Below are 12,627 nucleotides of genomic sequence, written 5' to 3' on the forward strand. Positions count from 1 at the left end.
GGCCTTCGCGCCCTGCCCGCGGAGCGTCGTGCGGCCTGCGGGCCCGCGCCCCGCGCTCCAGCTGCGGTCCTCGGCTCGCCGACCGGGCCTCCTCCCGCTCCCCGCCCGCCGAACCCGCACAAAGGAAAGGGATCCTCCGCCGGCCGGGTTGGTTTCGCGAGTAAAAAACGGGGTGGGGAATGTGCTCATTGTTGTGCCTGTCTGCGTGTTAAGATGGGTTTTGGGATGAGCTGCACGTTTACATTTGGTTGTGCAGTTTGAGAGCTGGAGTCTTGCCCTCATCTTCCAACCTTTTACCAAAAATAAATAAACGGGGCCTTTCTGTCATATTCTAAATAATAGTACGAGGATTAACGAGAGATGAGGATGGCTCATTTATTGATGACTTCCTGTTTCTCTTTTAGTGTATTTGATCAACATCTTTTACATACCAGTCGTTGGATAGGTTTTTGTTTCATTTTAGACGATAGCGACGTTCTTTGGACATTAGGGATTTGTGAATAAAAAAGTCTGGAGGTAATGGAGAATTTGACCAGTTATACTGCTTACTCTTCTCAGGAGTACAAATTTTGCGTTGAGTGGTGGTGCAGAACAATAGATTGTTGTAGTTTGTTGTTGAGCACATCCTGGAATATTTTCAGTAATTCTTGATCTGTGACAGTCTGTAACAATGTAAACAGTTTAAGGGAGGGAGCAGCCTGCAGTAACTGAAATGTACCTTTCCGTTTCCCTAAGGGTTTATCTAGTTCCAGAGGCGGTGTTTGGGGGGGGAAGTGTGTCATCATTTGAGAGAAATTTATCATGAACTCAAGCTTCACTTTTTGTCTCCTAATACTTACTTGACGCTAGCCCACCAGGTTCCCTATTACATTACCTAAGTTCTCCTTAGCACTTTTCATGTTTTCCAACATGAAGGTAGAAAATTCCAACAGAAAACTTTAAAGAATTGTCAGTGGAACCCCTGTGTGCCCATCTACAAGTAACATTTTCCACCATTCTAAGTCCATCTTATTATTATTTTTGGTTGTACTTCAAAGTTACAGATATCAGTATGTGTCAGTCTTAAAAGGCATTTCAGCACTATGCTGTCTGTTAAACTTTTTTTTTTTTTTTTGTAAGTTTGATATGCAGGGCAGGCCACCTGGTTGTGGTTCTTAAGTTTTCCCAAATATTCACACCTGGGTCACCCAAGTCCCTGGGATGTAGGATATTACAATTGATTAGAAATTTTTTTTCTTGTCAGCTAATTTCTCTGTCCTCTTGTGTTGATTTTGTTTTCTTCTACCAGATTTTGATTTCTTCTGCCTGTTGTAGAACTTACATAGCAGGATCATGTGTTTTATATACTCCTGGTTAAGGCTTTTTTTACTCAGCATAGTATTTTTTAGATTTATCCTTGTGTGTAGTAGTACTGCTTATTTCTGTATGAACATACCATAATTTACTCGATGTTGAAGTTCACCTTTTTGCATCTAGTTACTATGAACCATCTTGTGCAAGTCCTATGGGAAACACAAGACTCTGGTTGAATAAGAAGTGGAGGGACTAGGTGATAGGGCCACTCTGTTTAGCTTTACTAACAGAGATTGTACTGTTTTAAATCAAGGATGCCCACATCTTTGCTAATATTTGGTATTATCAGTCTTTAATTTTAGCTGTTTTTATGGTGTATAGCTATATTAAGTTGTGAAGAGTGTGTTCTGAAGGATTCACAGGTTAGACCTCTAACCATCCTGACTGCTTTCAGCTTTTTACAGCAAAAGCTTAAAAATGAAAATATCTGGGTGTAGTGGCTCATGCCTGTAATCCCAGCACTTGGGAGGCTGAGGCAAAAGGATCACTGCAAGTTTGAGGCCAGCCTGGGCTACAAAGTGAGACCCTGTCTGTCTCTGTCCCTTTTTTTTTTTTTTTTTTTTTTTGACGGAACTGGGGATTGAACTCAGGCCCTTGTACTTACTAGGCAAGCACTTAGTCCACTGCGCCATCTCTGTGGCCCCCTCTCAGTCTCTTTGTCTCACACACGGCATTTCCTATATAAGGAAAAATATTTGTCTAGGTGAGTAGCTGTGAGGAAGGTTTTTAGTTTTTATGATGGTGAACTTGAAATTCTAAATCTGTGGCACTTTATATTTTACACCATTATAACCAAAGTGAATTTTTAATAGATAAAATTAAAGCTATTGTTAATGGTAAGAAAAGAAACAGGCGCTGTAGAACATGTTTGGGCCAAATAAAAATAGAAAAAAAGCTACACTGGACAGTGAGGGCATACTGTCATGCAGAAGAGAACACAGTGACCTAAACTTTTTTGAGGAAACAATTTCTGATGGCAGTTTTTAAGCTTTGGTTGTTTTCTTTTGAAGCAAAAAGTATAAAAATTGAAGCTCAACACTGTACCATGACCCTGGAGAGAAGTTAAAACTATGTATGGGTTTTGTTAAAGATAGCTTATACAGGAGAGTGGGAGAATAAGGAAAAGCATTTTTAGATGGTTTGTAAAATTTTGCTTGGCACACAAGAAAAGACATTTTTTTAAAAAAAATATATTTAGGACAGGGTCCACAGGGTCTTACTACACAGGGACTGGTAGTGATCCTCCTGTTTTTAACCTCCCAAGTGATGGGATTACAGGCATGCACTACCATGTCCAGTCTCAGTTGCTGTCTCAGTGAGCCCCTGGGGCGGGTCCAGCATGGCAAGCAGGGATCAAATCCAGATCCCTGTGTCTGCCTAAGCAGGCACTTTAATCTGCTAAACTATCTGGTCAGCCTAAACCTTCCATTTTTAATTTAAATTTTTTCTTTATACGCTTACTATATTAAAATTTACTTTTTTAAGAAATGTATTTGGTACAGAGTCACTGCGCAGCTTGGATGAATAGTGATCCTTCCTCCCTTCTCAACCTCCCCAGTGTTGGGATTACAAGTGTGCCCCACCACGTGCAGTCTCACTGGCTAGTTCAGCATGCCTGGGGGTGGGGGTGGGCACTGGCATGTGGTGCTGGGGATTGAACCTAGTCCCTGTGCTTGCCTAAGCTACATATAACATTACTGCAAATTAACATTTGTCATTGAGGGAACTCACTGTAGCTCAGTGGTAGAGCACTTGGCCTAGCTTATGTGAGACCTTATGTTCCATATAAGCAGCACACAAAAGAAAAAATAGCTTTTTGAAAAAATATTTAAAAAAAGATCCATACATCACACCAAATAAAAACTTAAGTTATGCAAAAAAAAGAAAAAATATTTAATGACATTAATATTTCCCTTGAAATCTTAAGTAAATAATTGGAAATAGGGGCCAGAGAGATAGCTCAATAGAATAAGCGCTTACCTGGCAAGTGCAAGGGCCTGAGTTCAGTCCTCAGTTCTGCAATTAAAAAAAAAAAAATCTTTTACCTATAAATCAATATTTTTCTGTATTTTATTTTGTCTTACTTTTTAAAAATGTATTTGATTGTTACAGGGTCTCACTACATAGCTTGGACTCATGACCCTTTTGCATTCAGCCTCCCCAACGCTGGGATTACAGGATTGTGCTGTCATGCCTGGACTCTGGCCAGCCCTGGGGGCGGGGCTGGCATGGCAGTAGTGGCCGGTTGCTTAAGCAGGCACTTTAGTCTGCTTAGCTATGTTGATCGCCCCTAAGAGACATTTTTATTTATATTTATTTATTTATTTTTGCGGTACTTGGGATTGAACTCAGGACTCTGCACTTGCCAGGCAAGCACTTATTCTACTGAGCTATCTCCCCGGGCCCTTAGGAGAAATTTTTTTTTAAAATTTATTTATTTATTTATTTATTTATTTATTTGTGTGTGTGTGTGTGTGTGTGTGTGTGTGGCCAGCTCAGCCCACCAGGGGGCGGGACTGGCTGGCTGGCATGTGCTGGGGGATTGAACCGCGGTCCCGGTGCTTTGTTAAGCTTGTTCTAAGTAGGTGCTTTAGACCACTGAGCCATCTCACCAGCCCCAGGAGAAATTTTTAAAATGAGCAGATTTTAAAAAATGTAATGGCACAAAGTCACTGTATACAAGATTGTTTCCTTTCATTTATTTGTTATCAGCTATTGAAAATAGCTTTGGGTTAACGGGAAAGGTAAAGAATAGATTCCTGTGTGGGAGCTATTAAAGTTAGTACAGAGAAATGGAAAGGGGCTATATTCCATATAACCTTTAACTCATTTTGTAGACCTTTTAGTATGCATTTGTGAAGTGAAATGCTCAGGCAGTGTTGCAGGCAGTTGTTTCTTTTGACTGTTAAGAGCATTGTCTATGAACATTCATGGTTAAGTTTTTGTGCAGATAAATGTCAATTTCTTATGGATATACACCTGGCAGTGAAATTGCAGTGTCAGATAGTAGCTCTGTTCAATTTTTTTGAGTAACCACCAGATTATTTTCTAAAGTATTTCCCCATTTTACATTACCACCAATTAATGAGGATTCCAGTTACCACATTTTTAGTAACATTTGTTAATGTCTTTCCTATTATAGTCATCACTACCCACACACACTGTGCTTTACCTTATTCTCTTTGCTTGGAGTATCCTGGCAGTCTTTCTGCACAAAACTCGGAGAAGGTGACTGAGTGTGTTTGTAGTTATGTCTGTGTCTTGTAATCTGTTCCATTTATCCTCAGGTCTTTTTTTTTTTTTTTTTTTTTTTTTCATTTTTTTGTGCCAGTACCATGCTGATCTTATCACCGTGGCTTTATAGTACAGTTTCAAGTCAGGGATTGTGATGCTTCCTGCCTTTCCTTTGTTGCTCAGCATTGCTTTTGCTATTCTCATTCTCTTCTGACAGAACCTTTCATCTTGTGGAACTGAAGCTTTGTACTCACTAAAACAGTAACTTCCCATTCCTGCCTTCCCACTAGCCCCTGAAAACTACTGTTCTTTTATTTGCATTACTGGAGATTGAGCTCAGGACTCTGTGCTTGCCAGGCAAGCGCTTATTCTGCTGAGCTTTCTCCCTGTGTCCCTACTTGTCTTTTCCTCTTTCTTTTTTTTTTTTTTTTTTTTTGGCAGAACCAATTCTTTCCTGAGGTGCTTCCATTATTTCATACTTTGCTGCAACATCTGAATTTTCTAATCTTACAGAAGAATCATATATATGTCTTTTCTTCGCATTCTGTATCTTTAAATGTATTAAGATATATCTCTTTCAAAAATTAGGGGGGTGGCCAAATAGCTCAGCAGAGTAAAGCGCCTGCAAGCAGGCCCAGGGGCCATGGGTTCAATCCCTGGGGTGCGCTAAGATGGTGTGGTTGCGCTTGCCTGTGATCTCAGTTCTTAGGAGGTTGTAAACAGGCGGATCACTATGAGTCCGATCTAGTAGTGAGACCCTGAACACCCTGTTGACCCTTCCCTAAAAATACAAAACAAAATTAGGAAGAGATTTTAAAGGTTAAAAATAATTAGACAACACCATTATACCCAAGTCTGAACATCCTATAGCAACAGCTACCCAGCAAACCAAGCAGCCAGTCCAAATAAATTCTGGACATATCAGATTGTGAATTTTCACACTGGGGATGCTAAGCAGGTAAAAAGTATACCAATATCCCAAATCTGAAAACATTTAAAATCTGAAACACTTCCAGCCTCAAGCATTCCAGATAAGAAATTATCAACATAGCATTTCACTTACTAAAAAAGGTTGGGAAGTAGGGAACAGATGCTAAAAGCTCTACTAGATGCACTGATTTGTTAGTCACTGGCCACATGTGGCTATTGAATATGCACAGTGTGGCTGGTCCAAACGGAGATGTGTTCTAAGTGTAAAAGTTACAACACTTATTAAAGACTAAAGCATTTAAAACAGACATGCCCCACCACATTTGGCTGTTTTGATTTTTTTTTTTTTTTTTTTTTTTTTGTGGAGCTGGGGATTGAACTCAGACCCTTGTGCTTGCTAGGCAAGCGTTTAATAACACTGAGCCATCTCCCCAGCCCTGCTTTTGGTTTTTGAGACAGGGTCTTGCTTTGTAGTGCAGGCTCTCTTGAACTCACGCTATAACCTAGGCTGGCCTCGAACTCCAAGGGGATCCTTCTGCCTCAGCCTCCTGAGTGCTGGGACTACAAGGATGCTCCACCATTCCTGGCTAACATTGTCTTAAAAGGTTTATGCAGTGTAAGGCTGCTAATTTTTCAGGTAAATATCAGACACTTGGACAGTAATGAGTGACAGCTTTTGCTTATTGATGGTTTACTGAGCATGGCTTTTTTTTTTTTTTTTCATGTGGTATTAGCAGAATTTCAAAAGGAATTAATTGAAAGTGGAGGCTCTTGAAGGATCTGTAGTTGAAAATAGTGAAATAGGGGCTGGAGATACAGGTCAGTGGTAGAATGTTTGTTTAGCAAGTAGGAGGCCCTGTGTTTGTTTCTCACCCCCAAAACATAAAAATAGGGCCAGTGAGATAGCTCAGCAGATTAAGTGCTTGCTTAGGCAAGCACGGGGGCCAGGGTTCCATCACTGACAGCGCATGTGGTGCTGGCCCTGCTCCCAGGCATGCTGATCTGGCGATGGCGTCTGGGTGTGATGGCACACGCCTGTAATCCCAGCACTAGACAAGACTGAAAACAGGAGGATCACTACGAGTCCAAGCTGTGTAGTGAGACCCTGCACACACACACACACACACACACACACCCACCCCTTATAAAAATAATGAGATAGTGCTGGGTAGATAGCTCAGTGCCTTAAGTTCTTGCCTGGCAAGTACTTGGTCTTGCCAGGTTTGATTCCCTGGTACTGGAAAAAAAAAAAAAAGTTAATGTGTGAATACAGGGCATTTGTTTTGTAGGCAACTACCTAGAGAAAAATCTTGCTAAAGGGATTTATATATGGTTGTGCAGAGAGCAGGATATAGTGGCATGTGCTGTAATTCCAGCCCTTTGGAGGATTACAAGTTTGAGTCCAGTCTGGGAAGTTTAGCAATTTAATGAGGTCTTCTTTGATGAAAAGGACTGGAAGTGTATTTCAGTGTAAGAGCTCCTTTCCCAACCCACCAAAAAAGTACTGCCAAGAATTAAAATAAATGTGAATGTTTTATGTTCAGAACTTTAACTACAGTTTACTTTTTGGTATCTTGGAAAACTTTTTTTTTCCCCCTGAGGATATTTTAATAGAGATAGAGACTAGCTTTTAAAAAGCAAATTTGGGTTGTGCGATTTTTGTAAAGGATGTCAGTAGCTCTGGTAGCTAACTTAAAGTCATATCTCTGCAGCCATTACTAAGCATGCTTTCTACCACTGAGCTATACACTCAGCCCCTGCTCTGTGTGTGTGTGTGTGTGTGTGCGTGTGTGTGTGTGCGCACACACACGCACACGTGCATGTGAACACACATGCAAAGGGATGCTGGGTATTACCCATGACTTTGAAACTGAGCTACCTCTCCAACCCTGATTTTTATTTTCTTGACAGAATCTCACTGAGTTGCCCAGGCTGAGCATAAACTTAAGATCCTTCTGCTATAGCCTCCTAGAGTGCTAGGGTTATAGGTGTACACTACCATGTTCAGCCCAATTTAGTTTTAAAAGGGGCTTATAGTTCAGGATTTATCCTACTTTTTTTTTTTTCTTTAGGAACCAGGGATTGAACTCAGGCCCTTGTGCTTGCCAGGGAAGTGCTTATTCTAAGCCATCTCCCGCCCCCTCAGAATTTATCCTAAATAATAAGGTCACTAGTATTTGAATGTCTGCCTGAATGTGAATATTGTGCTCAGGTACTGGGCATCTCTTTCCTGGTGTGGCCATTAACTGCAGAGAACACTTACTTTACTGATTAAGAAACTGAAGCTCAGGGACAAGTAATGTTATCCTCCAGGTCACACGACTAGAAAGTGGCAGAAACCAAGATTTGAACTGAAGTCTGCATGTCTCTAAAACATTCTGTTCTGCTAGGGTAACACTTTGCCAAGAGTTGTGTGTCCCCTTCCCAAAACTGTTAAGTAAAATAAGAGAATAAGCAAAGTGGACCCTGAACAGCTCATGTTCATGTATGTGGCGGAGTGACAACTGGTAATCAACTTGTAAAGCCCAGCTGAACCAAACCGTAGTGTTGGGTGTATGAGGCCCCCCAAGGATTGTTGCCAGCAGCAGAGCAGGCCAAAATAGAGAGGAAGAAGTTTAGAAGCTGTAGGGAGCACTTGGTTTTCCTGGAGGAGCTTGTCATTCTGGCTTTCCTGATGGAATTGTCTGTTTTCATTGTCAGAGGAGCTCGGGACCTTGTGGTTGTATTTCACTTTGGGGGAGGTCTGGTCCTTACTTTGCGCATCGCTTCTTGGCTCGGCAGGGCAAGATAATGTGCTGTTCAGCCTCCTGGAGAAGCTTGTACTGACTTTCCTGATACAGATTTGGCTGTTCTCATCATCAGAGGAGTTTGGGACCTCACTGTCTCTTAAAATGGTTATAGTAATTTTCAGGGGAGCTCTTTTCTTTACTTTTAAGTGTTGCTTCCTGGCTGCAGTGCACATCCCTCAGCCTGTTAGCACCGATCCTTCAGCTCACTGGTACAGACTTTCTAGCTTCCACCGATGACCTTGGGGCCTTCCCAACACAGGTCCTTGAACAGGTCTACAGGAGACATTGTCATGAGCTCTTGGCCTCCAGCTAGATATGTAGGGGAGGGGGAGCCTTCTGATTGTGTCATTTTTTTTAAGAGGATAAAAAATAGTTTTAAAAAATCAGAAATGAACAAAATCACAGGAATTCAACAGGTGGTTTTTGTATTGTATATTGTTTTCAAATTAGTTGTTCACATTACCAGGTATAAGCATGCAGAATTGGTAAAAGAAAATTAAAAAGAGAGGAAGGGCTGGGGAGATAGTTCAGTAGAATAAGTGCTTGCCTGGCAAGTGCAAGGGCCTGAGTTCAATCCCCAGTTCTGCTAAAAAAAAAAAAAAAAAAGAAAATTAAAAAGAGAGGAAAAAATTTACCACTTTGACTCTGTTCCCTTTTTTACTTTATATGAATGAAATCACACAGCTTGTTATCTTAATTGGTGATTGGTTCCTTTTGTTGTACATCGAAATAACAAGATGACTTGGCTACAGTTTGTCATTGTGCATCATATTCTGCTAAATGAATACATTACTGCTTATTCTATCTTATAGGGTTATTTGAACCAATTTCAATTTTTGGCCACTGTAAGTAATATTGGTTTGAACTTCCTTAAATGTGGTTTTGGTGTACCATGGACATATGGACATATAATTTATTAGATAGAGTGGACTGTTTAGTCACAAGAATAAGCATATTTTCATCTTCTACTGTTGTTTTTCTTCAGGTTTTTTTTTTTTTTTTTTTTTTTTTTGGCGGAACTGGAGATTGGACTCAGGCCCTTGCACTTGCCAGGCAAACACTTATTCTACTGAGCCATTTCCCTGGCCCCTAAGTTTTTTTAAATGTACTAATTTGTACTTTCACATTATGAGATCCAACTGCTCTACATGCTGTGTAACAGTTACCCCCTACCCAGTACTATAACAAAACCAGAGGGTAGAGATAATTTTATTAAGCCTCCCGTAAGTATTAGCCTCCTATATATTTTTCGTCCAGTCTTTTTTTAAAGTTATTTTTTTATTTTATGTATTTAGTACAGGGTCTCACCATGCAGCTCAGACTCATACTGATCCTTCTGTCTCAGCCTCTCCAGTGCTGGGATTACAGGCATGCCCCACCATGCAGGATTTCAGGGCTAGCATAGCACTCCTGTGGTTCCAGGGCTGGCATGGCATGTGGTACTGTGGATCGAACCTGGGTCCTTATGCTTGCCAGGCAGGTCCTTAGACTTGCTGAACTATCTCCCAGGCCTTTTAGCATAGTCTTATAGCCGGTCTTGTTTCAGGATTATTTTCCCATTAAGGCTTCTCTTTCCCCTGTTGTTTTGTCGCTGTGTGTGTGTGTGTGTGTGTGTGTGTGTGTATTTGAATTTATCCTTTCATGTTTCATTATGTATCTCTAAAAAAAAAAAATGAGTCTTAAAAAGTATTGTCAATATTATTATCTTGCCTTGACCAACTAATGAGGCCTTAATCACTTTGTTTAAAATTCTCCTATGGTCTCAGAAATACTAATATTAACATTAACATGAATTTATTTTTTTTAAAGCTTAAAAACTTAGCTCTTAGAGCAGTTTTAGGTTCATAGGTAAATTGGAAATACAGAGTTCAAAAACCTATTCCTGCCACCCTTTCTTCACCCTCAGCATCCTGCTTCAAGGTAGTAGATTTGTGGTAGTTGATGAAGCTGCACTGACATATCGTTGCTGAACACTTCTTTTTTTTTTTTTTTTTTGGCGGTACTGGGGATTGAACATATCATTGTTTAAAATCCATAATTTACATTAGGATTATGTTTAGATTGTACACTGTGGGGTTTTTTTGTTTTTGTTTTTGGCAGAACTGGGGATTGAACTCAGGCCCTTGTGCTTGCCAGGCAAGTGCTTATTCTACTGAACAATCTCCCCAGCCCCTGACTGTGGGTTTTGATGTAAAATGTCATGTGCTCTGTCTCTTCATCTTTCTATCCTCCATAATCCCAGCAATTAATTCTTTTACTGTCTTGATTTTTACCTTTTATTTAATGTCATGTACAACAGTTCTGTGGTCCCCAACCTTTTTGGCAACAGGACTATTTTCATGGAAGATTTTTCTGAGTCCTGGGGGGTGGTGATGATGGCTTGGGGATGATGCAAATACATAGTTGCAGATCTGTTACTATTACACTGTGTTATATAAGGAAATTACTCTGCAACTCATCATACTGCAGAATCAGTCAGTGGGAGCTTATTTTCCTGCACCTAGAAGGTTCCATCTAGGGGTAATTTGGCATCCAGAATGTGTTGCTTATGTCCAGTCTACTTCGTGTTTTGATTGCTGGTCATTGCAGAAGAATCCAGTTCACAGAGTTAGGAAGCTGAAATTAGAAACAGGCTATTGAGTAGTTTCATGGCAGTCCTGAGATATTCTACCTTGACTTCAATCCAGAATGTGTAGAGACTTGAACTGATCTCAAACATTTAAGGACACTGTCATTTGCAGTCGTAGGCAGTAAATCCTCTTCTAGCACGGACAAATTTGGTTCACTTGGCTTAGTCACAGAGGGGTTGTGGATCCACTCAATCCCAGTTTGGGGGATTCTTTTGTGCTTGGGAAGAAATGCTCAAATTCTTTTGAAAGCTGAGATCATTGGTCAAGCACTGGCTGGGACAAAGAAGCCCTGGTTCAACCTCTTTCAGAATCTGTTAATGTTTGAAACATGTCAAAAATCTCAATGTTCACTTCTCAACCCCCAAATCTCAGTTTGGTTTTGAATCTAGCCACTCTATCTGCTAACTTGAACACAGTTGTTTTCACCTAAAGTGACATTGAGCTCACTGAGCAAGTCACATCATTAAACAATCTTTGTGACCCATTCTTTGTCACAGAAATGTTCTGTAGGTGCTAAGTTTTCTGAAAGAGATGTCTGGAGCAGCTCTTGAAACGCTCTCGGCAATAACCTACATTTAGAAAGCCATCTTTATGTATTAGAGGTGTGCTCTTTATCTACTTACAGACCTGTGCAAGCAGATCTGAGTTAAGGGCATGTTCTTTGATATGGTTAATCAGAAAATACTAAGTTCAGGTGATATGTTTTGACTATAAATTTTGTATGGATGGCACGGTGCATGGACTCTCACTCAGAAATGACTTCTTTGACTTGAGTGATAACCAGAATGCCATCTAGTCATGGCAGCTGCTCTGTGCAGACAACCAGCTCAAAATGACCAGTTTAGTTTCCTGATATGAAATCATTCAAAAACTTGAATAATTCTGTTAGTATCTATGAAGGTTAACAACAAAAGTGCACATAATACATCCCTATGCACATCCTTCTGAAAAATGTGTCACACAGAAACAAGCGTTGTTGCTTTCCTGTCAACATTAATAGAATTGTTAACCTGGATTGCACACCATGGTGACTCATTAGTCCTCTGTGATAGTGCCTCAGTATCCTCTACCATCTCATCAGTTCTAGTTATGGTGTTAGCTTAATGAGGAACACATGCCACCTGTTTTTAGAACAGTTTTTAAAAAATATTTATTTGGTACAAGGTCTTGCTACACAGCTCAGACTCCTAGTGATCCTCCTGTCTCAGCCTTCCCAGCACTGGGATTACAAGTGTGCACCACCATGCCCAGTTTCAGGACTGACATTCTGGGGCCTGTACAGCATGCAGTACTGGGCATTGAACCTGGGTCCTTGTGCTTGCTACGCAGGTGCTTAGACTGCCAAGCCAGCTCCTTAGCCCCACATACCACCTTTTGAACTGCAGCCTGTCCTAAAAGTTTGACAGGTGTCCTTAGCAGGAGATTAACTAAAGGACTAGGTACCAATAGTAAAGGGTTCCTTAGTTTTAGCAGTGCAGCCAGCCCCTACAAATGATGCTTTTGGTGCAGACACATTTGATGACATAGTGGCCTTTAGTAATTGCTTCTGTTCCTAGTGTTCACTTTTTTTTTTCTTTTAAAAATTGCAAAGGCGGGCTGGAGAGATGGCTCAGTGGTCTAAGGCACCTACTTAGAACAAGCTTGGCAAAGCATCAGGGACCGCGGTTCAATCCCCCAGCACCACATGCCAG

General features: G+C 40.7%; 1 protein-coding gene across 1 annotated transcript in view; it reads left to right on the top strand.

The window, feature by feature from the left end:
• The window catches only part of Ubqln1 (ubiquilin 1), a 42,864-nt gene that overhangs the window by 551 nt on the left and 29,686 nt on the right, over positions 1-12,627 (top strand). The gene's annotated exons all lie outside the window — the stretch shown is intronic.

The sequence above is a fragment of the Octodon degus genome, unplaced genomic scaffold, assembly GCF_000260255.1.
Source record: "Octodon degus isolate 3935 unplaced genomic scaffold, OctDeg1.0 scaffold00111, whole genome shotgun sequence".
NCBI lineage: Eukaryota > Metazoa > Chordata > Mammalia > Rodentia > Octodontidae > Octodon > Octodon degus.